This window comes from Anser anser, assembly GCF_964211835.1.
Source record: "Anser anser genome assembly, chromosome: 10".
Lineage (NCBI taxonomy): Eukaryota > Metazoa > Chordata > Aves > Anseriformes > Anatidae > Anser > Anser anser.
This window is the reverse complement of record NC_139730.1, coordinates 18,587,705-18,610,275: the sequence shown is the minus strand read 5'-3', so window position 1 is coordinate 18,610,275 and position 22,571 is coordinate 18,587,705. Positions and strand designations below refer to the sequence as shown.

Sequence of the window (22,571 nt, the reverse complement as noted above, 5' to 3'; positions counted from 1 at the left end):
AGTAGGTAATTCTTTACGAGTATCCCCTCAAAGCCTCTTTGGTCAGAAAGAGACATTTTTCATCCCCTTGTCTAGGGCTGACATGTCAAGTATCTGGAAGTTGCTTTGTTTCTCACAGCAACACTGACTTTCCTGTTGAATTATTTGAATGTTCGGCAAATTCTTCATAAAGGCCATTGTCTGATGTTCTAGAAGAAAGAACTACCTACATATTCTCAAGCTGATCTAGACAGCTAATATACTTCACTTTGATTTTTGCATTTCTCTACTGAAATCAAAGTGATTTTAAAGCTGTTATTTCTAACTTTTGCTGCGAAGACACCAATAGTAATCTTTATTTTTTGCACCTCAAAAAAAGAGAACCCCCAACTTTTTAACTCTCTACATTAGCTCTTTTCATTTACATTTTCTAAATGATTTATTTTTGTTTTCTTAGAAACATTGTCACTTCTAAGAAACAGTTGCAAACTCCTTTTTAGGTGGGCAAAAATTGTTACTGCTTCCAGGTCTTTGGGTGCCCAACTTTTTTTTTCTGCTATTGAAACAGGAAAAACAACCAAGCACTCCCCCCAAAAAAATGTATTAGATGGTTGGCCTAGATATTGAATGTTTTTTCAGTGCTTCTTTGCCTGGATTCTATTGTTACCTGAAACGTATTAATGTACTGATGGTTGTCTGGAACTCTCCTCACCTTTATTCCAGCGTGGAGCATGAAGCTGTCAGTTTCAAAATATGTACTGTTGGGCAAAATGTGGTCTAGGGATGGTCTTTCTTGTGTTTTAAACATAGCGGTGGTCCTGAATGTTTGTTTTGAATTTGTAAACTTGAAATTGTTTCACTTATATGTTCTGCTTCTTGCAGACATGACCTATTTTGTGATCTTGGTATTGTCCTTTTAAGACATAGCCATGGTAATCTAAGTGGATTACCTAAATCCAAATCCTGGTGGTCTGCAATTTCTTTTGGAAATCTTTCTACTTTGCTCAATCTTTGTTTACTACTTTAATTTTCTCTGAAATGGAGGCAAAGTGAAGCTACTGCTGAAACCGGAATTTCATTTAAAAAACCGGAATTTCATTTAAACCTTCCTACATGAACCTGAAAATACGTAATTTAAAATGAGTGTCTCTGTAATATGTATATGGGAAGAGTTCATGTCAATTGATCAATGATTCTTATATCTGAAGTGAGGTTAAAATGTAGTTTCCATTTTCTATTTTAATAGAGTTTTCTTCCCTGCCCACCTCAATGCTATTTCAAATGTTGTCTTTTTTTTTTTTTTTTTTTAGTACAGGAGACTAAAAAGACAAGATATCTCAAATGCCTTTCCAATATTTTGATGGGTAGCGTGTATGGAATGGCTCGAGACTTTGGAGCTGATACTGATTTTGTTTTACAGAAATAAATACCACAGTTTGATTTTTGTGTTATATTACCAAAAGCAAGCTATTTGTTCTTGCCTTTTGAATAATTTCTAACCCATATATGTTTTAAATAGAAAAAGAAAATCAGTGGTGCAACTATAACCTCCTAGTTTTTCCATTTTATTGAAGAGATGACTAGGTGATTCCATTAGGCATAATAAAATTACATCATTAGTAGAGATTTGCAAAGAAGCCTCCATTGAGATTGCTTTGTAGGGAGAATTAATGAATTGCAAGATGTGTGTATGTCAATCACTTGCCTACAGCAGCTGTTAGCTGAAATGGTATTGTAATGCTTGATGGCTAGCTGTTCTTAAGGATTTTGTTTTGCTGAAGCAATAGCACGTACTTCCTCCTCTATGCAGCAAAGAATTAGAGAAAGCTTTTATTCTATACCTCTAAGAAGTTTAGCAACTCAAAACTCTAAAAGGTTAATTTAAAAGTATTTTGCCCATCATTTTTTGCCTTGTCATAGCAAAACAGTTAATTTTAGTTATGTTACAGCATAGTATGCAGCTTTGTATATTGTATTTTGACAGTATGAATTTTGGCGAAGTATCTGAAGGTGAAAGTTTGGAGAGAGGAATAAGAAAAGATCCATAAAAACAGTGAGGAGTAGTTTCCTATTTAGTAGCTGTATCTGTTGTGTGTTTTTTTTTTCCATCACTGAGAAGAAAAAATTTCCTCATTAGCTATTTTAGACAAAAAGTGTTATACAGTTCATATTGAGCTGTAGACGCATTTCTGTCAACAGAATGAAAACATCTATTTTGTTAGTTACTAGATAAGTGCTTTGATTGATCTTCATTGAATCTTCAGAGGCTGAAAGGAGCTGGAGGCCTAGAATATAAACTTGATGACCTTACAGGAAATAGCTCGGTAGGCTAATAGGAGTGATGGAGTGCCTGGGGTTCCACACTGCAGGTCTAAGACACACTCCTTCTCACCATTTTATTGTGACTGAAATGTGACTGATCTCTGAAATAGTTAAAAACTATTTATATGTATAAAAAAAAAGAAGTGAGCAACAACGTATTTCACCATTGCTGTCAATGCTTAAGAGCACCATTAAAAGAAAGAATTGTGTGTCAAGGGGATGTTGTTATTTTGTGTATTATGTTCAGCCGTAAGCATATTTGCCTGAAGAGATAGTGGATTATGAAGTGCCACTGTCTTTCATGATGGAGCTCTCAAACATTTTAATGATCTTGTACATTGCAAAAGAGAGAAATTTTGTCTAACAAGAGTTGATAATGATTCAATAATGAACAATTTGCCACAGAAAGATGCATTTCCATATTCATTTAGATATTTTTGAAGTGTTTTGCGGAGGAAGTGAAGCTATTATGTTGGATTGGTTAGTGTTCTTCACTAATGAATTCCAGAATTATCCTGTTGATTTGTTAGTATGAAAAAGGAAGGGCTGTTGCTTGTATTTTAAGTAAAACCACTGAATTCTCTTGGCACCAGCATAGTCTGTTAGTATCCATAGAGATACGTAGGAAATCAGGCTAAGATATATTGGTTGTATTGCAGCTCCATCCAGACTTGATAATCTTTGCTTATTCAACACTTTCTGGTTTAATTACATTTTAGAAAACTGTTCACGAGGAGGCCGGATTCCTTCCTCTGTAATTATGCTGCCTTTTAGTACTTTGTACTTGCAGAGGTCAGTTTTTGCCAGGACCCTTCAAGCATATGATATTGTATCTTCTGTTGCACTGTTCCCTGAACTTTGTAATAGTGAACTCTTCTACTTTTGCTTAAGAAGAAAGGAAACAGATTGCTCCTGAATATAGCTTTCAAGTGTTTTTGTGTTAGTTGTTCTTGAGAATTAGAAGTGGTCGACTTTTGTTGTGTGTTTGTGCCTTTCCACAAGGAATAGGAAGAATAAAAGCGAAGCACTTACATGCTGTGCTCCATGTCCATTTTTTGTGTACTAAACAGTTCCACAGGCCTGTACATGATGAAAAGTCATTAAAAAATTAGTTGGTGGTGAGTGAAAAGGTGGTGGTTGAATATAAGCTTGAATTTAAAATGTGGAATTCTCTCTCTTTGAGTTGAAAGAGATTATTCTTTCAAGTTTTCTTTCAAGTGTACTTCCTTGTTTTCCCATTAGTTATCTACTTGTTCTACAGTTTAATTGGATTGAATTTTAGAAGATCAGTCAACTGAGATAATTTGCAACTGTCATAATTAGAAACTCTGGATGTGTGGGACTGGCACATACAGAGTATTGTAGATCATTTGGAACTTCCTGACCTTACCTACTCACTGGCACTAGTGGATCCAGCTCTAGAAGTTGTAGTTAATAGTGTATTTCATATCATCCATTTATGTTGTAGCACTTAACCTCGTTAGTATTCTAATGAGGTGGTGACTGTGCTCTTCTTCCTAACAAACTGCCTTCTGTTTCATGCTAGCTATAGCCATGATAATTTCTTTGACCACTATGAAGAGTATGGAGGAGCTGACAGTGCAAGGAAATCAAGGCATATATCAGGCAGTATTTATGATGGAGGGAGTAGAAGCTTGTTACAATAATTAGTGTCATAAGTGGTTCAGATTTTGCCACGTGAAGGGTGGCAGGAGAAGGAAGGTGCTTGATGGGTTGAGGCCAGATTCCACAAAAGTTTTGAAGGTGTCTTTTTGAGTTACTGTAAGACTTAAGATTCATTTTGTGGGTTATTTATATAACGAGCAATCAATATCTGGATTTTGATGGGTTTGGATTTAGCATTGCTGTTCCGTTAATTGACTTGCTTGACTCATTCTTCAGATGTGTAAGAATGGTTGTGTCTCTGTCAGTGCTTCTTTCAAACTAGTGAAATTACTATGTCTAATTTTTATTGTAAAATCTATTGCTTGACTTGTAAGCACTCCAGTTGGCTTGGGTGGAGTGACAAGCACTTTACTGAAGCAATGTGGTAAATAACTGAAACATCTGTGAGCTTTCGAGTATTGATACTGTTCTGAAAGGGTGATGCAAGTATTTAAACGTTAATTTTGGGAATGGTTCTCAGTAAAAGGAGATGGTTTTGAACTGTAAAATGCAATTAAAAGAAGGTATGCATCTGCATTCTTTCTCAGTTAAGGAGCTAACCAATCTTTTGAAGTGCTAGGTTTTTTTTTGTTTTGTTTTTTGTTTTTAACTCAGTAGCACTTCAGTAAAAAGAATTTTGAAATTGTAGAGAGCCTAAGATGAAATGATTTTATGTTTGTGAAGGCAATAGAAAGAAACCAGCAAAGGTAAATTATTATTAAAATGGCAAATATTAAGAATGATGCCATTACATTTTTTTGCTAAGAATCCTGTTTTAACTACCTTTCAGGAAGGGAGAGGGCAGGTGCAAACAGTGAGTTGGCAGACCGTGTGTTTGTCCGAAATAATAGTTAGGTTTCTTTGAATCATTTTCTGTAGTCATTGCTAATTTAACACATGGAAAAAAAAAAAAAAAGGCATCATAATGGAAATGATCTCTAGAGACATGAGTAATGGCAAGATTGATGTGAAGTAATTTATACACATCATTATTAACTTATTACATTAGTGTTAACTTGGAAAATGGTCAGAAGAATATTTTGCATAATTCGAAGAATTCACTAGGAAGAAAGGCAAATGCTAAAAGAAGAAAAAGACAAAATAAAGACATGATAAAGATTACAAGTGCTTCAGTTCATTCTGTTTTACAGGAGCAGGGCAGTATGATGAACACAGCTTGTAAAACGATAGCTAATAAGCTTCACATTGTGCATAATTATCTGTCAAATATTACTGCAGCCAAGAGTGCAGCAAAAAGTTGTTGTTAGAGAAGATGCAGCAATTGACAAGGTCATCCATGGGTACAATAGTTAGGGGTACAAGTCTCCCACTGTAAGACACAGGCGAACCACAAGCCATTAGGCTGTAAACTTCCCCTGCTGGAAAAAGTTCTTCTAATTTTGCTTCACATTAAGTGGCATCAGTCAATTTCATGGCATTATATTTACATTTTATTAAATCACTTAATGCCTTGATTATTGAAGCTAAAAATACGAGGACTGAACATGCTTCCATTCTTGGGTTATGTAAGTATCCTCAGTTGATCTGTAGAAGAAGAAAATAGTAGGGAAAAAATCACCCAGGCTATTTTTATGCAGATTCATCTATATGTAATTCATCATGGCTCCTTTTCCGGAGGTAGATCTTGCCATTGCTTCACCCCAGTAAAACTCTGTTTTGTTGCTTCAGATAGGCGTGTCTTCATTGTAAATTAGTTTTTGTCCAAAGTATTTCATAAAATGAATTGGTAAATGTAAGACTGATGTTTAATTTTCCTTCTAAGAATGTCTGCTTTATTTTGGGGGCATGTTGGTGTGCTTAACTGCTTGATTGGCACTGTTTTTTATATAGTGTTCTAGACTAGCCAAAATCAAATGTGAATCTTGTAGTATTTTGTTGCTTATGATGAAAGCTTAATGTTTTAAGTTAAATTTTGGTGATTTCTTCCTTCTTCCAGATAATTATACTCGTCATTTAGTTCAAATCTGAATATATAAAATCTCCACAAATAAGTTGATGGAAGATATTTTTAAGTTGTTCAGGCTGTCCCCTTTACTCTTCCTTTTTTTTTTTTCTTAACGCTAGGGAAGTGTGTGTTCTTTTGCTCTGGGGTTTCCGTGCAGCCAGCTGGGTTTTGCCTGTGGCTGAGCATGTTGGGCAGAGACAGCTTCTTGTGATTGTACCTGTGAAAGCTCAGGTGTGGCATCCTGTGTGCTGCCAGCACGGAGCAGCCTGTGCTGCCGTAGTCTGCAGCTTTATAGAGTTGTGATGTTTCATATCTGTTGGTTCAGTTTCAGATTATTATTATTTTTTTTCCCCAGGTATTACATTAAATAAATTCTGCTCACACCAAAGAATTGCTCTCATCTGCTCTTCATTTTCCTTCTGTGAAAGCTAATGGGTTTCTGGGAAATTAAATTACACAGTCATTTAGTGACAGTGCTAAGTGCAGGGTATTTTTACCCTTGGGTTTTTGTTCACAAGAGTGTGTGTTAAGCTTAATTTCCCCTTCTGTTTACAGTAATATTTCAATCAAATAGCCTTCCTAACACTTCTTTAAATACACTAATACCTCAAGGCTTCCCACAGATGCAGCAGAGCGCTGTGTCCTTTGTGTTCCGCTGTAGCAGGTGTCCGTTTGTACTCTCCCCCTCGAGATTTCCATCTTCTTCCTAGCCAGCAGCTGTGGCAGCGGGGCAGGAGCGAACCTCCTCAGGTGGTGCTCAGGTGTGGCTCTGCCAGGTAGGTGCGTGGCCACAGTTGCCTCCCTGCCTGCCTGGGCTCACCTCAGCTGCGGCCGCTCTTGGGAAGCGGCATGCTGGGCCGCTGGCTGCCTTCAGCAGCGGCGAGGTGCTGTGCTTCGAGGGCAAGAAGGTGAAGGGGTGAGCAGGTGCAGAACTGGCTCCCTGTCAGTGATGCACTGAATTTGCAAATATGCCCAAGTGCTCAGGCGCTTTATCCTTAACCAGTAGGGTTGGTATTGTGCAAGTTGAGAAGATGAGAAAATCTCTAAATCAGTGTGGGAGTCGTTTTCAAGCTTAGTCTGCAATGCTGTGGTTCAAGGGGAAATAAACAGGTTTTCTTTCAGGGATGTGTGGAAGTCTGTCCTTGAAAATCCTTTGTACTGTTTAACGCTGTGCTAGGAAGAGATGGGGGTATCTCTTCACTGGATGCTGCCAGTGCCCAGGTGCTGTACCGGGACTCCGAGTCTCTGCAGGTCTCCAGCATCTCCTCCAAGCAGAACTTGGGGTTCTGGTTAGCAGTTGGCAGTAGTACTGTGTGTGTGATACGGTAACAGGAAAAAACTGCGACCTAGTGTTGTGTCAGAGGAAGATGAAATGTCATCTTTGAAAAGGTTTCATTTACAGCTAAAACTAAAATTTCTGTCGTACTGTTTCTGAATTGTTGGTCTGGGAATTTAAATGTGCAAGTCCGTGGTTTTTAAATGTTGAAATATTTTAGTTTAGAGAAAATTATACTGAGAAACGTGGTTTTTAGCTAACACAATCTGATACGTTGAATGTTCATTTATTCACAGTGTACTCGGACTCTGAAAAGAGGAATAAATAGTAATCTGATGAAAATTTTAAGTGTTGCATTTCCTCTTTGTTATAACATGTCAGTTGAGCTCCTGTAGGGTATGTTTATCTGTTACAAGGCTCATCAGTGCATGAAATGCTGAAAGGGCATATTTCTCTCCTGTGGTTCTTACTATCCTTGGGCTCTTGTAGATGTGTTCCAGTGGATGGGATCAGCTGGGTGAAGCCATAGGATTTTAAATTTCAGTCTGTCTGAAGGTGCCAAGCTCCTTTCTAGGGACAAGGGAGGAGGGGATGTTTCTTTCCTGTACTGGTGATGTAACTTCCCCATGAGGCACTTGCTTAGGGATCTACATAATAACTATTACTCTGTTCAAATAGGAGACTGTAGAAAGCTCATTGGTGATTAAAAGATAATTTTGTAATTTTTCATGGCTTGTCTTTGTCTTGCAATGAAGATGTTTGTTCATCGCCAGGTGCATACAAATCATTTACTTGATCTCTATTTCATGCCATTATTTTTTCATTCTCGCGTGCATGTAGCTGTAGCCTGTCAATTGCTAGCAGTCCAGTTTTTAACAAATTCAGCAGGCTCTGTCCAGCGATTAAATTCTGAACTGATCAACCAAGATGTTGTAACTAGGCTGCTTGTGCCAAAACAAGTGGCTTTTGTGATTTGGAGCATTATAGTATTTGCATTAATATTTAAAGTTGTTAGTAGTTTTCTTTAGAGACTTGGTTTTTGTGAGTCAAATGTTTGTTGCTGCTGGAAACCTGGCTTTGTTTAGATACATAGAGACCTCAGAGGGAAAAGCAAAAAGGATGAAATTGACCAAGCCATTGCTCAACAGATAAAATTTTATTTTTTACATACCTTTTGGTATAGGGCCTGTGATACTGTTGGTTTTGTGAGGGGCCACTGCACTTTTCTCTAGACTTATAAACCAGTGCAGGTGTGCAATGCTTCAAATATAATATCTGGACACTTCCACTTCGGTAATGCACCAAAGTTTGCTTTCTGAAAAGCAAGTGCAAGGTTTTCATACAACAGAAACGTGCTGAAGATCAGAGAAATGTGCATCTCTTCTTCATGCATCATCATCACTTGTGTTAAGTGATGGTGAGATCTTGCCTTATGTGTAAGGCTTTGCTGGCTGCTGTCTCTTTATGATTTTCTGAAGGCGAACAGCACTGTTGCTTTCAAATGAGCGTTTGGCTTCTGTCACTCTAATGCATGTATGTATCTCAGGAAGTGAGCTGAAAATTCCAAGCAGTCATTTCTTAGGCATCCAGATGCAGGGTTGTTTTGAGAACTACAAGCTTTGTTATTTGAGAACTACAAGCCTCGTTATCCTTATGTGTAGAAGCTTGACCAGGATACAGGTGAATATACAGGATTAAAGAAACTGATGGGATTCCTACTGCTGTGATTCCTTTAAAGAAACCAGTAGCCTTATGTTCAACAGTGAAATAAATAAATAAATAATGATTAATTGAAATGGGAAAGAAATGACAGCACTTGCTGTAGAAGCAAGTTGAGATGGACTCTACTGTCTTTGTTAGAACTGCTGAGCTCTGGCCATGAGTTCTTCGTAAGTTTTAAAGATAGCTGAGAACCGAGTGCACAAAATCATCTTGTACGTTTACTACAAACAATTCTTCCTTTGAAGTTCTTATTAATGTGCCCATTCAAATGCTGGGTGCAAGTGCGAACTATTGGCTGATGTTCTGTTGAGGAAAGCTCTCAGGAACAGAACTCGTATGTACCTTGTTTCACATGGGGCTCTTTAAGCAGTAGGGTATGCCTCAGCTGCTCACTGCCTCCCAGTCACCTGATGAAGGAGAGCAAATCATGAGCTTGTGGTTTCTGTCACGTGTCCTGCAAATTTTTTATCTGTATGGAGTCTTGCTTTTTACTACTTTGAGTTTTTTTCTCCTGTTCTTCCTTAACTTTGTCCACAAGAAGCATTTTTTTCCTCTTGGAAATGACTGTCAATCCAATTGTTGTGTATAGTATTGTCCTCAAGTGGCTGGAACTCCGGGAGTTGGACTCGATGCTTCTTGTGGGTCCCTTCCAACTCAGGATATTCTGTGATCCTATGACTTAAACAGCATCACACTGCTGGACAGCAGTGGCCATGATCCAGTTGTGGTAACTGAATCACATCGCCATGCGTTTTCTTAGCTGTTGAACAGATGATGGAAGCTGTGTATCTGTTCCTTTCACCTGTGTATTTCAGGCTACCCTTAGAACACACCCGTGTGCTTCTGTTGGGAAGTCTGCTCGCAGTACCTGCGACCTTCTTCCGCCACCACCTGCCCTCCTTTTCTGGTCTGCTGCTAGTGGCTTAGCTTGTGCCAGGAACCTGCGGGGGGCTCTCTGGACTTTCTCTCTCCTGTCCTCTCACCTACCTGCTGCGCGTCTGGCAGACGGCATCTGAGATTCGATGGCTGGGATTTATGGTTCCTGTTGTTTTCCTGGGAATGTTTCCTTGTGCTTAGTATACAGATGAGGAAAAAAAAAAAACAAACCAATCCTACAGGAAGCGGGGAAAATCTGTTCCCATTGTACTAGCAAATCGTGCAGGGAAAATCCCGAATAATTTGCTCTGTGGTTAGTCAGATTTGTAATCTAAGGAATTTGGATTGTACAACCCATGTGCAAAAACAGTACTATCATCACAATAGCTGTAACAAAATTTAGTTTGCTTCCCAGTGTGATAGGGCCCTGTATAATAAACTTGGCACTTAGGCACAAATGCAGTACAAATAAAACATCTTGAAATTTCTCCTCTTTCTAAAGGGGCAGAGAAGGCAAAGGACTCAAGAGTAAAGCATGACTTGGTAACGCTGTTGAAGTTATAACTTCAAGACTGATCCCTGGGGTGTACGTTGAATACCTGAGTGTATGACTGCAGCATAAATACATTCATAGCACGTTTAAAAAGTTCTGAAGAGATACGAAAGAGTGTACTTGTATGTTCTTTTATCATGGTACTACAGTTTTAAGTACATTTTCCGCATAATGAGAGCAAAGAAAAGTTTTGCTTCACTGATCATCTTGGGTAAATAATATTTTGTATCTAGAGTCAAATCTTTTTCCTATGACATCATTTATTTGTTTCACAAATTGCTAGTCCATTACAAGCTGTCACATTAGATTTTATTTACTTATGTACTTATTTGGAGTCCTCAGGTATTTCCCAGTGAAAAGATAAGCTACAGGCAGATTAGCCTGCTTTAATAGAAATTTAAGAAAATGAAGTTCATTACAGAACCAAACTTTGAAATGTCCTTTATCTTAAAAGTATCATTGTCTTATAAAATGTTGCAAAGAATATTCTGATCACATTGTCTTAACACTTATGAGGAGTTTGCAGAAGCTCACCTGCTTGTTAGACCATAGAAATCATTTAGAACACCCTAATATTCTATCTACTGGTCAAAAAAAAGATTTTTTTCCATATTTGTAACTTTCTCGAATTTTTGTTTTTCTTTAATTTTAGAGGCATTTTTATTTCCAGGTAATCATGTTGTATTGTTACAGAGCTTCAAGTATGGAAGACAGTGAAATTCATACAGCTTCGGAGGATCAGAAACTATACTCTTATTTTCTGTGATAGTTCTGTCTGTATTTGTACTTGGAAATGTCATCTTTTCGCCTGAAGTGAATCAAATCTTTCCTCCCAATGACAGGAGAGAGATCGGCTTTTTGGGAGTGCTGTGTTCTGTGGTAAAAGATCTGTTCATATTTTACCATCGCTGAAACAACTGTTCTTTACATCTTCTGGGACTGATGCTTTTAGGCTTAAGATAAACGTCACTAGCGTTACTAGTGTTTAAAATATTACTTCATAAAAAACAAAGCTGAGAAGGCCACGTGCCAGTTTTTTTTTTAGGCATCTGAGTTTGTATCACGTTTCTGCATTCAGATTCTTAAGCTATGAGAGCACAATCTGAATTTCCTAGTCGATGCCTCGCTCGGTTCACCTTGCGCTGCGATGTTCTTCTTGGCCAGTGGCTAACGGCTTGGGGCGTTATTTTATTTGATAATGGAAAGTGGTAGCAGGAGGAATGATGATGGGCTTGTCTTTGTGGTGCTTGGCTGCATTTCCTTTAATTTTTTTGTTCTCTGCTTTTATTTCTCAGTGACAATTTATAAACAGTACATGTTTCACAATGATTTCAGTCTGGAGTGCCAAACAAGTGTATGATGTTATTCCATTGTTTGACAGCTATCTGGCACTAAGCCACGTGCACAATAGTAATAAATACTTCTGTCCAGTATATATGTATATTCTGGACAGAATCATGTATCCTCAAATCTATACAATATAACTTTTGTGGTAGCTATACTGTGCAGTTAAACCTCTAATGTTTGTCCCTTGGATCCACTTGTCTGGATCCGTACGCTGCTTCCATCTCAGCAGTTCAGCAGGCTCTGCAGTCAGGTGCCCTTCAGCATTTTTCCTGGCTTTACCTGGCTTGGCTTTCCTGCTTTCTTCTTTTTCTGACTTTTAAGGGCCTTTTTTATTTTTGTGCAGATGTATTGCTCTTAGTAGGTATATTTTCTGTTTATTTCCTTCATCTTAAATATAATGAAAATAGTAGTAAATCTGATGGTAGTATACTGTTGTTACTTGCTGCATGGCACTTACTTGGACGTAACATCTGCCGTGAAATTCAAAGCATATCTGGCTTTCTTAATGTTCAAGGATTTTTTTTTTCTCTGTTACTGGTCAGTGCTGTTGGTGGGTTACGTAGATAAGTCTTGCTTCTGTTCTGGCATAAGTGTTTTTGCGTCTTAGAAGTGGTCATTAAGTACCTGTTCTGAACAGGGGGCCGTGTAGAACGGTAAGTGTCCTGCTTGGAAGGACAGATGACTGCAAGCTCGATCTGGAAGATCAAAACTCTTTGTTCTCATGTTGCAGTGGAGGTGTAATAATGTGTTCTGTATTAGAAAAACTAGGGGATAATAAAAGCCATTATGGGAGAAAGTTTTAAATGGGAAAAATGATCGTTTATTGATGGCCAATGTCTAAACAAATGTGCAAGGCTATGGTGTAATAACACTGGAGGAGACTGAAAGACTCAAAAGGGGTAAAAAAAAAAATAAAAATAAAAATTGCTTATTTCTGTGGTTAGAACAACAGTATGGGTTCACATATGCTGAGGGGGGACTTCATACTTTCCCACTGGAAACAACAAACTTACATGGCCTTTTTTTAGTGTCCAGTATTTCGTTATTTAAAGCATGTCCTTTTTACTGAGGCTTCAGAGATGTGCCGTGGATGCTTTTCAGAATGTGTGTGATCCCTTGTAGCATGTACCATGCTGCTCAAGGCAAGAAGCTTTAGATGTCACAGTCATCTTGCCACACATGATGAATCACTTTGCCTCAAGATTTTCTGCTCTCAAAGCCTCAAGGGTAACTCTGTCTCCCTAGGGGTGTTTGGTTAGACTAGCCATCTGAGCTTAATGTTGTGTGACCAGTTTAGAAAGTACTAAATCCAAACTTTTTCACATTATATTTTTATGTTTAGAAGTAAAATTTGAAAAGGAGGTACATCATATGGGTACATATGCCAAGGTTACTGCTGACCAAAATCAGAAGTAAGGCACAAAAAGGATCAGTTTGGCTTTAAAAAGCCAGTATCATTTTAAACTTTCTTTTGCTTAATTTGTTACAAGAATCATGTCAAGTGGTTGTAACTGCAGGATGCTATCTAATATATGTGTTCCTGCCTTTTTTCTCTTTTCTGTCTTGAAAACAAAACACACACACAAAAAAAATAAAAAAAAATACTAATTTTCGTGGCTTTCCTGACTGTGTCTAAATTTGGATATTCTTTGGTTGTATTGGCCTATAAGATGGAGTTAGTGACGGCTGGTGATACAAACTAAAGTTTCAAGATGCTAAATAGGTATCTGGTCAACAGTTTCCATAAAGTGTTCCATTAATTTGGTATAGGGAGCCTGGGGGACCATACTAGGAAGATTTTTAAAATATATCCTGATGTTTGTAGTATTTAATGCAATTTATGTTTTTTTAAATGGATCAAAATTTGTAACAGGTAAACTTAAATTAATATCCAGTTCTTCAGCTTTCCCATTCAGTGGTCTAATACTAGATACACTGACTGTTTTGTTATGCTAAGATGCATCTTTACTATTTTTGCAAATTTTCAGAAACAGTATGTCAGCAGCAAGGCTTAGGAAAGAGCAAGTAAACGTTGAGTTTTCTTCATTTTTTTTTCTTACTTATTCTATTTGTTTTCCTGTCCTTCCTTCCTCTTTGCTTTTCATTGTCTTTTTGACAATATGTATGTCTTTCTGACAATATGTATGTGTTGTTGTTTTATCATTCATATGTGATCAGTGAAGAACGGTGTCTGTAACTGCCTTTGTAGCATGTTCAATATCTATTGTTACGATGTTTTGGAGGAAGAGGTAGCTGTTTGCCTTCGTTACTCCCTCCCTTTAAGAAAATCCTCCTATTCTTCTTGACTAGACTATTGCAGTGACTTAAAAAGGGGACAGAAATGTAACTGAATTACTGGATGGCTGTATTTCATCCACTTTAGCACACAGAAAATCCTTTTCGGACTCATGCTGCCTTTCTCCTTTCTGTCCTGTTACCCTTCTTCATTTTTTTGCTTAAATAAGCATTGCCAGAAGAGCTGATCACTTATTTTCAGGTTTGGAAGACAAATCTAAATAAACAGTTTTCCACAGACTTTTTTTTCCTCCCTATTTTTTCAGGGCCATTACTGTTTGTGTTTATTGTTTTCTGTAAGAAGGAGAGTTATTCCAAAAAAAAAAAAAAATTCATTGCCAAGAACAGCTTTCAAATAGGGAACATCTCTGAGTAGCATAGGTACCATATCTATTGTAATGTAAAAATCCTTATTTTTGTTGAGAATATAAAAGGTATCAACTCTTTTTAAGAACCAACTCAGTATTTATTATAATAAAACATTAAAAAAATGTTCCTTGTACTTTTTACTTTTTTTATATTAGTCTCAGTGTAACTTCAGCTCTTCTTTGCAATGAGACTTTAACTGATGGAGGATGCTTTCTTAGTCCTTTTCCGGAATGTTTCTTTCTCATTAAAAGTTTTTGCTTTTATTAGCTTTTTAATTTTTTTTTTTAAGCTTTTTTTTACTATCTGCTACTTTGGTTACTGGCAGCTCTTGAGTGTGTCACACTGAAGAAATTGTATTGGTATGAAAATTGTATGTAATACCTGAAAGTGCAGTGTGATGAGTAATAGAAATACTTATTTTGAAATCAAAGCCAGTTATGCCTGCCCAAGATTTAATACTCCTATTATTTTTTTTTGTAATGAATCTAGCTGTGGGGCTCGAATGGAAATCAGACAGATTGATACTAACAGCTGACCGTAAGGTATGCAGTTAAGCAAAACAGAAAAAGAGTAGTTTCTGTTGACCATGGATGGAGTAATGTTGGTATAGATGATAAGGTAAAAAAGGGACCAGTGAAGTAGTAGCTCGTATCTAAACTTAGAAGCATTAGTTTTAACAGGGTTTGTATGTTTCTATAGTAGTTAAAGAGCATTCTTAGTAATGTTACAGATTTTCTTTGGATGTGAATATTTAAGATTTGAATTTACTGAGGGAAATGTATATGTAATTGTAGCTATGGTTTTGTTTTGTCATTTTAATTGTTGTATGTATTTTGTAAAGCTTTTTTTTAAATACCCAGCAAATGATTATCTTTTACTTATAATGGTAATATATATGTTGACCTTGTCTTATTAACCGGTTTGTAGTCACAAAATTGTAAAATTCTTTGTCTTAGCTATCAACTGTCATAAGCTAGTTCTGGCATATTTCTACCGCTATTATAAATACTAATTTTGCTGTATTTCTGGTGTTGTAAGTGAATGCTTCTTACAGAAAGCTGTTTCATGTTAACTGTGTAGCCAGTTACCATTATGCTCCAATGATGAAATTTTGGTAATTGTTTTACTCATTAACTTGTGTCTCTGTTTTCCAAACACAGTGCTGCTGCTTCTCTAGTTTTACTGAGTGAATAAATCAAAGCAGCATCTTAAAAATAGTTTTTATTAGTTTATATATGATACACTTGTGAGTTATATATCATGTTTTGCTCAATTTTGTTTCTCTATATTTTAGGGATAAGAATCATAGTATAAGCACATCTTCACAGGAGCCCTTTGCTCAAGGAAATGTCTCAGGAACTGTGTATTGTTTTGTTTACAGATTAAAATTCCAATCCAGCTCCCTCATTTATTTGAATAAACTAGTTAAAATCCTTTTTTGTTTTCTTGATCTCCTTACAGTCTATGCTATAATTTGTATATCCTGAATATTGGATTCCTGGTACTTGTGCCATGCATTTCTTTTAAATTGTTTTCAGAAGTTCACTTAAATTATTCTTCTCTGGTACATTTCATGCCTTTTTTTTTTTTTTTAGAAATCCTCTTGCTAGCTAGTACTAGTACCTTTTGCTATCTTATAGAACTCTTTCTTTAGAAGTTTCTCTTACAAATCTTATCTTTTATGCTCTAGTTTCCATGTGTTGAGCTGAGCCATCACCTTGTCTTAGCTTTTTTAGGTATAATATCACAAGCAAAAGTAAAACCTCACTCCTTTCCCACCTTAGTAAGTGAGAAAAGAGGCTCAGTTTTGTCTAATGACCACAGGAGGTTTAATATCTGGGCGTACCTATGACTGCTGACACAGAAGCAATAAAGCACAGGGATTTACAGTTTGCATGTGCTTCCTTGGGTTTGCTCAGGTAGTGTTTCACACAGGGAAAACAGGTGAGATGCTCAGACTGGCCTGCACACATGTGCTAACTGTCCCCTTGTTCTCCCTAGTGCTTAATGTTGACAGGTAACTTCAAGCTTTCTCAAGCGTGGTGTGTTTTTTTCAATTTGGATGAGATTTTGTCAAATTTATCTTAGTCCTTTCTGTTGTGAATGTCCCCAGCTGTTAGGTTTCTGTCTTTGAAAAGGCAATGTCAAGTGTTGTAGCACAGCCATCAGCTTGCCCTCATGTTGCATATGAAGTGTGACTAATATTAGTACTTAATTCATTAGATTGCAGTTTTGATTTTTTTTTCCACTGGCTTTGAAAATAAAAAGCTGAATTTAATCTAAAACTTACTGTACTAAAGAATATATTCTGGTCTTAACACTGTGTGTTTCCCCAGCTACGCCAGTAATTAGCATTCTGTAAGTGCCAAGAATAGAACTGGGTATCAGGCCCCTAATTTAATGATTTATTGATTAATGGGTTTTGCATTCTGGTGAGAGGGAACGCTTTCTGAACTGCTGTTGGTCAACATATATTCTGCAAAAGGAGGTGAATATTTCTTTGATGTTACTCGTGTTTGTTCTTTAACCCTTGTGTGTTCTGCTGTCCAACAGCAGTGAGTCTGTGTTTTTGTCACGTGCAGTTTTTGGACTACAGGACTCAGTTATTTCTCCAAGTAGTTCTCAGGAGTTTGTGCCTGAAAGCATAAAAGTTGATGTGGTTTGCACATCAAACTTGCATGATTTAAATGTATAATTCAAAGTCTCTGCTGTTTATATACTCAACTTAATAAAAGCAAGGCTATGCTCTTGGCTTTGATATCCCATGGCTGAGTCCGAACTACCTGGGTGCTTGCAGAATTCTACACCTGAAAACAGCACATTAATAGTTCAATTTTTTTACGTTTCACTTGTAACTCATTGGACTTCTAGCCCCAAAGCAAAATGTAATGGCAAGAGGTGATGCACTCTATCACATCTGTTTCCTGAGTATCTTCTTAACAGTGACAGTGTGTAATGTTACAGTGTGATAAACTCTGGCCAAAATTCCTCCATATCCTTTTCTCGGTAACGTGTATTATGCTCCTAAGTCATCAGGAATACAAACACAAATGAACATTTGTAATTTGCAAATTTTCCCAAAATCTAGTCAAAAACAGTGCTCGGATTCAAGTCTAAATATGGCCTGAACATGTCAAGTTGCGTAATTCTCTGTACTTGCTTTAAACCTCATCTATGATGCTTGCTTCAAAAAGAAATGAAACCCTTTCTTTCATTAGGCACATTGGAAAGCATATAGATTTTCTGTATAGCTTTAACTTTGATTTTTTCATTAATGGGGGTTCTGCTCATTGCAGAATTTTATCTAACACATCACCACATGCAGAAGCACATGCTTCCATTGATTTTTCTTCCTGCTATGTCCTTTTTCTCGGCTCGCCTCCTATTGTTTAACAGTCACTGTGCGGAAGGCGTGAGCATTATACACAGTTTATTTCAGCGAGAGGAGCGATGTTGCCATTGATCTTGGTCTGAAGCAGAAGTTCTCAGCTCCAGGTTGCCTCCTCCTCACCCGCCCTGCTCGGGCTGCAGCAGGAAGGCAGCCGCAGCTCTCCCAGCGCTCTATTAATATGCGCGACGTGGCAGGTTCCAGGGAAGGTTATTAGAATGCTGGTTCGTATCCTCCAGTGAATGAAATGATGTGTGATTATGAAGTCATCAGGCATGGACCAGTAAGGCTCGAGAGAGCCCCCCCAGGTCCTCGGGGTGCCATTGATTGGTGACCATGTGTTTGTGCCCGATAGACTGTGAAATGGTGTGTTGCTCCACGGCTGTGCTGCACCTGCGCCCCACCGAGGTGATTGATTGGTTTGGTCATGTGGAATGTTCCCATCTGGTCTGCAGTAATGTGGTTTTTGTTGGCTTTTTTTTTTTTTCCTTCCTTCCTCTTCTCTCCTATTTCCCCTTCATCCGCAAATAGCGAGTGCTGGCTGGATAGTTAGAGCAGAGGCAGTCGCAAAAGGCAGCCGAGCCTTTGCCTTCAGAACAAAGTGGAGTTGCTGCAAGTACTCACCATCTTTTCATTTCTGGTCTGTGTTGTGCTTGGGGGGGGAAGGGGGGAACACAAAACCCCCCTCAAAAAAAAAAAAAAAAAGAAACACATGAGGGGGGACCAGCCCCCCAAACCTGTGTATTACTCTGCAGAATTCTTATTGCTTTACAAAAGCACTTTGCTATTGTAATTAGATTATCAAAGTAGCAGTGCATGTGGAAGATCTTATTTAACCTCAGAAAAGTAGTAGTTTATTTATTGAAAACTACTGATGTTGCACTTTAAATGCCAAGAAATTATTTTAGTTCCTTTAAAAAAAATTCTATAGTTACATTGGGCGGTCTTGTTTGATATTTCTTAATCTCACTCCTTTTTCATAATTGATCTATTCATTCCACTTAATGACTAATTACATATCAGAGCACATCATCAGCAGCATTCATCATTGTAGAATGTAATAATCAATGACATTTCAACAAAGGAAAAAATAAATATGCAAATAAGGACTCATTAACATTTGCATGAGCTGTTTGAATAATCACGTTGCTGACAAGGCTGTAATTAACAGAAATTGATGCTGAGTTCAGTATTTGATAGTGTGTTTTCTCAGCGTTTTATTGTTGTCACTGCGGGGGCTGGAATGAAGTTCTGCTCTACTTGTACCTTGACTTAGGCTTGATGTGATGGGCTGTGCCAGGTAGCAGAGGCTTCTGGGAGTCCTTAATTCATCTGTGACCTATGCTTAATGCATAGAAAGATATTTTAGTTAAATTACTGTATTGTTAATGAAGGATTGTTAAATTTGTAGTAATTATACAACAGCTGAAGGAAAACCTTTTCTCCAAAGTCAGGAATAAAAATGATTCAAATTTTTTTTTTTCTAATTGAGAATCTTTACGTGAGTCAGGCACTTTGAAACTATAGGATTTCTTAAGTGCACTGAATATGAGGTATCGAGGTAGGGTTTTCATTTATTTGTTAATCTGGTTCAGTGTATCAGTGTCAGGAGCCTTGAGCTTCATTGTAATTGAAAATCACTTGCTAAGGAAAATGTGTAATTATGAAATGTACAGTCTCTCTCCCTCCCCCCTTTTACTACTGCAACTTTACCCCCCCACACTCCTCCCTTCCCACTTCTTCCTGAAGCTTCCTCTTTTTGTCATGGATATCAACTGAAATGCACAAAACACAATAAAGCTGTTTATGTCAGTTTTTTTGGATGACTGTAAGTGCTGATTATAACAAGTTTAAGGAATTTCCTTTGTTGAGTGTGTACCCACGCCATATGGCTCAACATGGAACATTAACTTGACAGGGATAATGGATTGTGGTATATGGAGACAATTTTGCCTGCAGCTTCACTATAACTCATTCTGGTTGGGGATCACAAGTTTATAATATAGGATGCAGCAAACATCCAGATGGATTTACTTTACATAAAAGAGTTGCATTTCTTTTTATTTCCTGCCTGTAATTGGGGGAGGAAAAAAAAGAATAAAAAGTGGTAAACAAAGAATGGGTCTTATTCAGACAAGTAAAATCTCAGTGAAACTGCATATACGCACGTGAACTGTTTTGGATATACTAAAACATAGGTGGAGTTGTTCCATGGGCACACACGCATACACGATTGTTCAAATAATACCTAAACTGGTTTCACTTGTCAAAATATTTCAGTGTATCTCCAGTTCTAGAAATACATAAGGCTCTAAGATAATGTGAAAAAAGCTCTTTGAAACAGTTCTGTTATTTTACTGAATAATGATGGCTTTTTTTATCATAAGCAAAATGAATGCTTCTCTAATTAGCATTCTGCTACTTTGGTGATGCTCTGATGATACCCTGTTTTCTTTTAGAAGGGAAAAAACAACTGAAGTCTTTTGTGATATAAGCAAGTAAAATGCTGTTAAAATAGTTTAATTTGTTTATATCAGTGATTATCTGATACAGTGGGAATTGTACTAGTTTTTATTTACGCTTCATAACATTTGCACAAGTCTGATGTTTTGTACTTGAATGATCTGTGTGCCTAAGTTTTTTTCTCTGAATTTTACAAATACTTTACCATCTATGAGACTTGAAGCATGCATAATCCCATTAAGCACGTATGTAGCTGTATGAAGGATCAGGGCCATAAATCCACATTTAGGATTTCAGATAGAGCTACACAGGGTGGCTTCGTGTTCCTGTGTGCTTGTGATTGAGTTATATTCCAAATAATATCAGGTGGTTTGCTGCCTGAAAAGCAGGCATCTTTTGAGTATCCGTTTGGCAGAGTCACTTAAAACACCAGTCTGGAAATCTTCTATAGTTGACCTTCCTTATCCAAAATAGCTGTGTTTGTTGTTTTTTTTCCTTTGAACCTCTATCACATGTGTATGAATTTGTTAATTATTTAATTAGCTTTTGAGGTAAGTACCTAAACACATGGAGAGGACGCGATTCCTGACTTGGGAAGAGGGATACTGGCTGTGTTTATAGATACTGTGTGTCTATCCAGTTTACATGCCCCACTGCTGACTTCACAGGTTGGCATCCCAGTTTAATGTCTCTAATCATCATCCAGAGTTTCAGCAGGTAAACAGCCAGGAAGTAGTTCCTTTTGAGGAGGGAGGAATAAAAAGGATCATTGACTATGGACCTTTTAAAATCTGAGTTAGCTTAAGATACAGGGTTTCTTTTAGTTTTTCATGTTGCACATCATACTGCATAAAGCTCTGGGTTCATTCACCTTCCTCCTGCATAACAGGCTCAGTGTGTGGTAATCACAGCCAGGTGGGAATTTTCTATGGACTTAAAGAAATTACTGGTTGTATTCTCATTATGAAGTCTCTCATTTACCCCTGCAGTTGTGGATGGACAATCCCAGGAAAACACAGGATAAGCTCTCAAAGTTTAAAAAAATCAACACCACTACCTTCTTCCATATTGGAATTAGGAGAAGCACAGCATCATATCTAGTATGCCAGTTGGCTATTGGATCCCTCTAATTTATGGCTCACTGTTCGGAAACAATAGGATAGGGAAATATGTACCAGTGTTGCTGTAAATTTGAAGAATTAAAACCTGGAGATAAGGAAATTCTTTCCAGGACCAGTAAAGGAAGTTGACTGTTTCTACCAGCTTCTGGACTTCTCATCTCCTTGTTGGCTTCATAAGGAAAGTAAGAGTCAAAGCCTCACCCAACACTTAATAAAACTGAAACATTAAAGACAGTCTTTATGTTCTGTATTGGCATTTGCTGACCCACCAAGGAATTTCTACAGGACTGTATTTACAAAATAGCATGGTTGTTCTTCGTAGGTTACATTAATGACTACCTGCATCATAGGTTACACTCCAGTTAGTAGGATTTACAGTTAGTAGTTACACTGGTAGTAATATTCTGGGAATCTGCAGGTACTGCATTGGCAATGAGAAAACTGTGTGTGTGTGGTTTTTATTTATCTTCTGGAAAACCTCCAAAAGCAGACATCACTTTTATGATGGTTGTGACCTGTGGTGGCCTGTAGGGAGCACACTGATGATCCAGTCCTGTTAATGCTTTAGCGTAAGGGTGTTGCAGAAGTCCAGCAGGCCTTCAGTAGAAGGGTCATCTACAGAAACGTACCGAGTAGAGCTCGGATGTGCCTGCCCCTGGGCTCTGAAATGAAGCCACTGTAACGCTGATCCTGAGGGGCCTGCTGAGCCTCAAGCTGCAGTCGGAGGTTTGGGTGTAAAGAGCGCTGGGGCTTTCTTTTTTTGGTTTGCTGATACAATTCATTAATGAGTATTGCTACAGTCTGTCTGTCATTTAATAGCTCTCACTATTGTTATGTATTTTTGCAGAACATGGTTGGGGTGGGTTGGGGGGGAGTCTTTTCCTCTTTAGAGGAGGAAATGCCTCTAGCTTACAGCTCCCATTGGTTTATTTATGTAACGATGGCGATGCATTCCCTGGGACCCTGCGTCTCTTGTAGTGCCTGTGATGTGCTCCTGCCCCATATGGGGATGGCAGTCTGGGAGGCAGGCGTAGCACTGCATGGGCTGAGGATGCCCCCATACCCACTCCTTTCTTTGGAAAGTTCTCTTCACCATATTTCAATATTACAGGTGGAAATTTTGTCCCCTTTCTTGTCTTTGAATACACATGCCGCCATGGTGTGACCAGGACTCTGTTTCCTTGCTTGAGGAGGGTACATTATTACTGAGTTTTATGGCAAAAACGGAA

At 37.8% G+C, this 22,571-nt stretch overlaps 1 protein-coding gene and 1 long non-coding RNA gene across 17 annotated transcripts in view; both read left to right on the top strand.

Annotated features, from left to right (window-relative positions):
* TCF12 (transcription factor 12) overlaps positions 1 to 22,571 on the top strand; it is a 165,292-nt gene that overhangs the window by 62,642 nt on the left and 80,079 nt on the right. The gene's annotated exons all lie outside the window — the stretch shown is intronic.
* Positions 4 to 18,471, top strand: LOC310905209. Its single transcript, XR_014588865.1, has 2 exons — positions 4 to 14,912; positions 15,665 to 18,471. It is a non-coding gene; the product is annotated as an uncharacterized lncRNA (long non-coding RNA).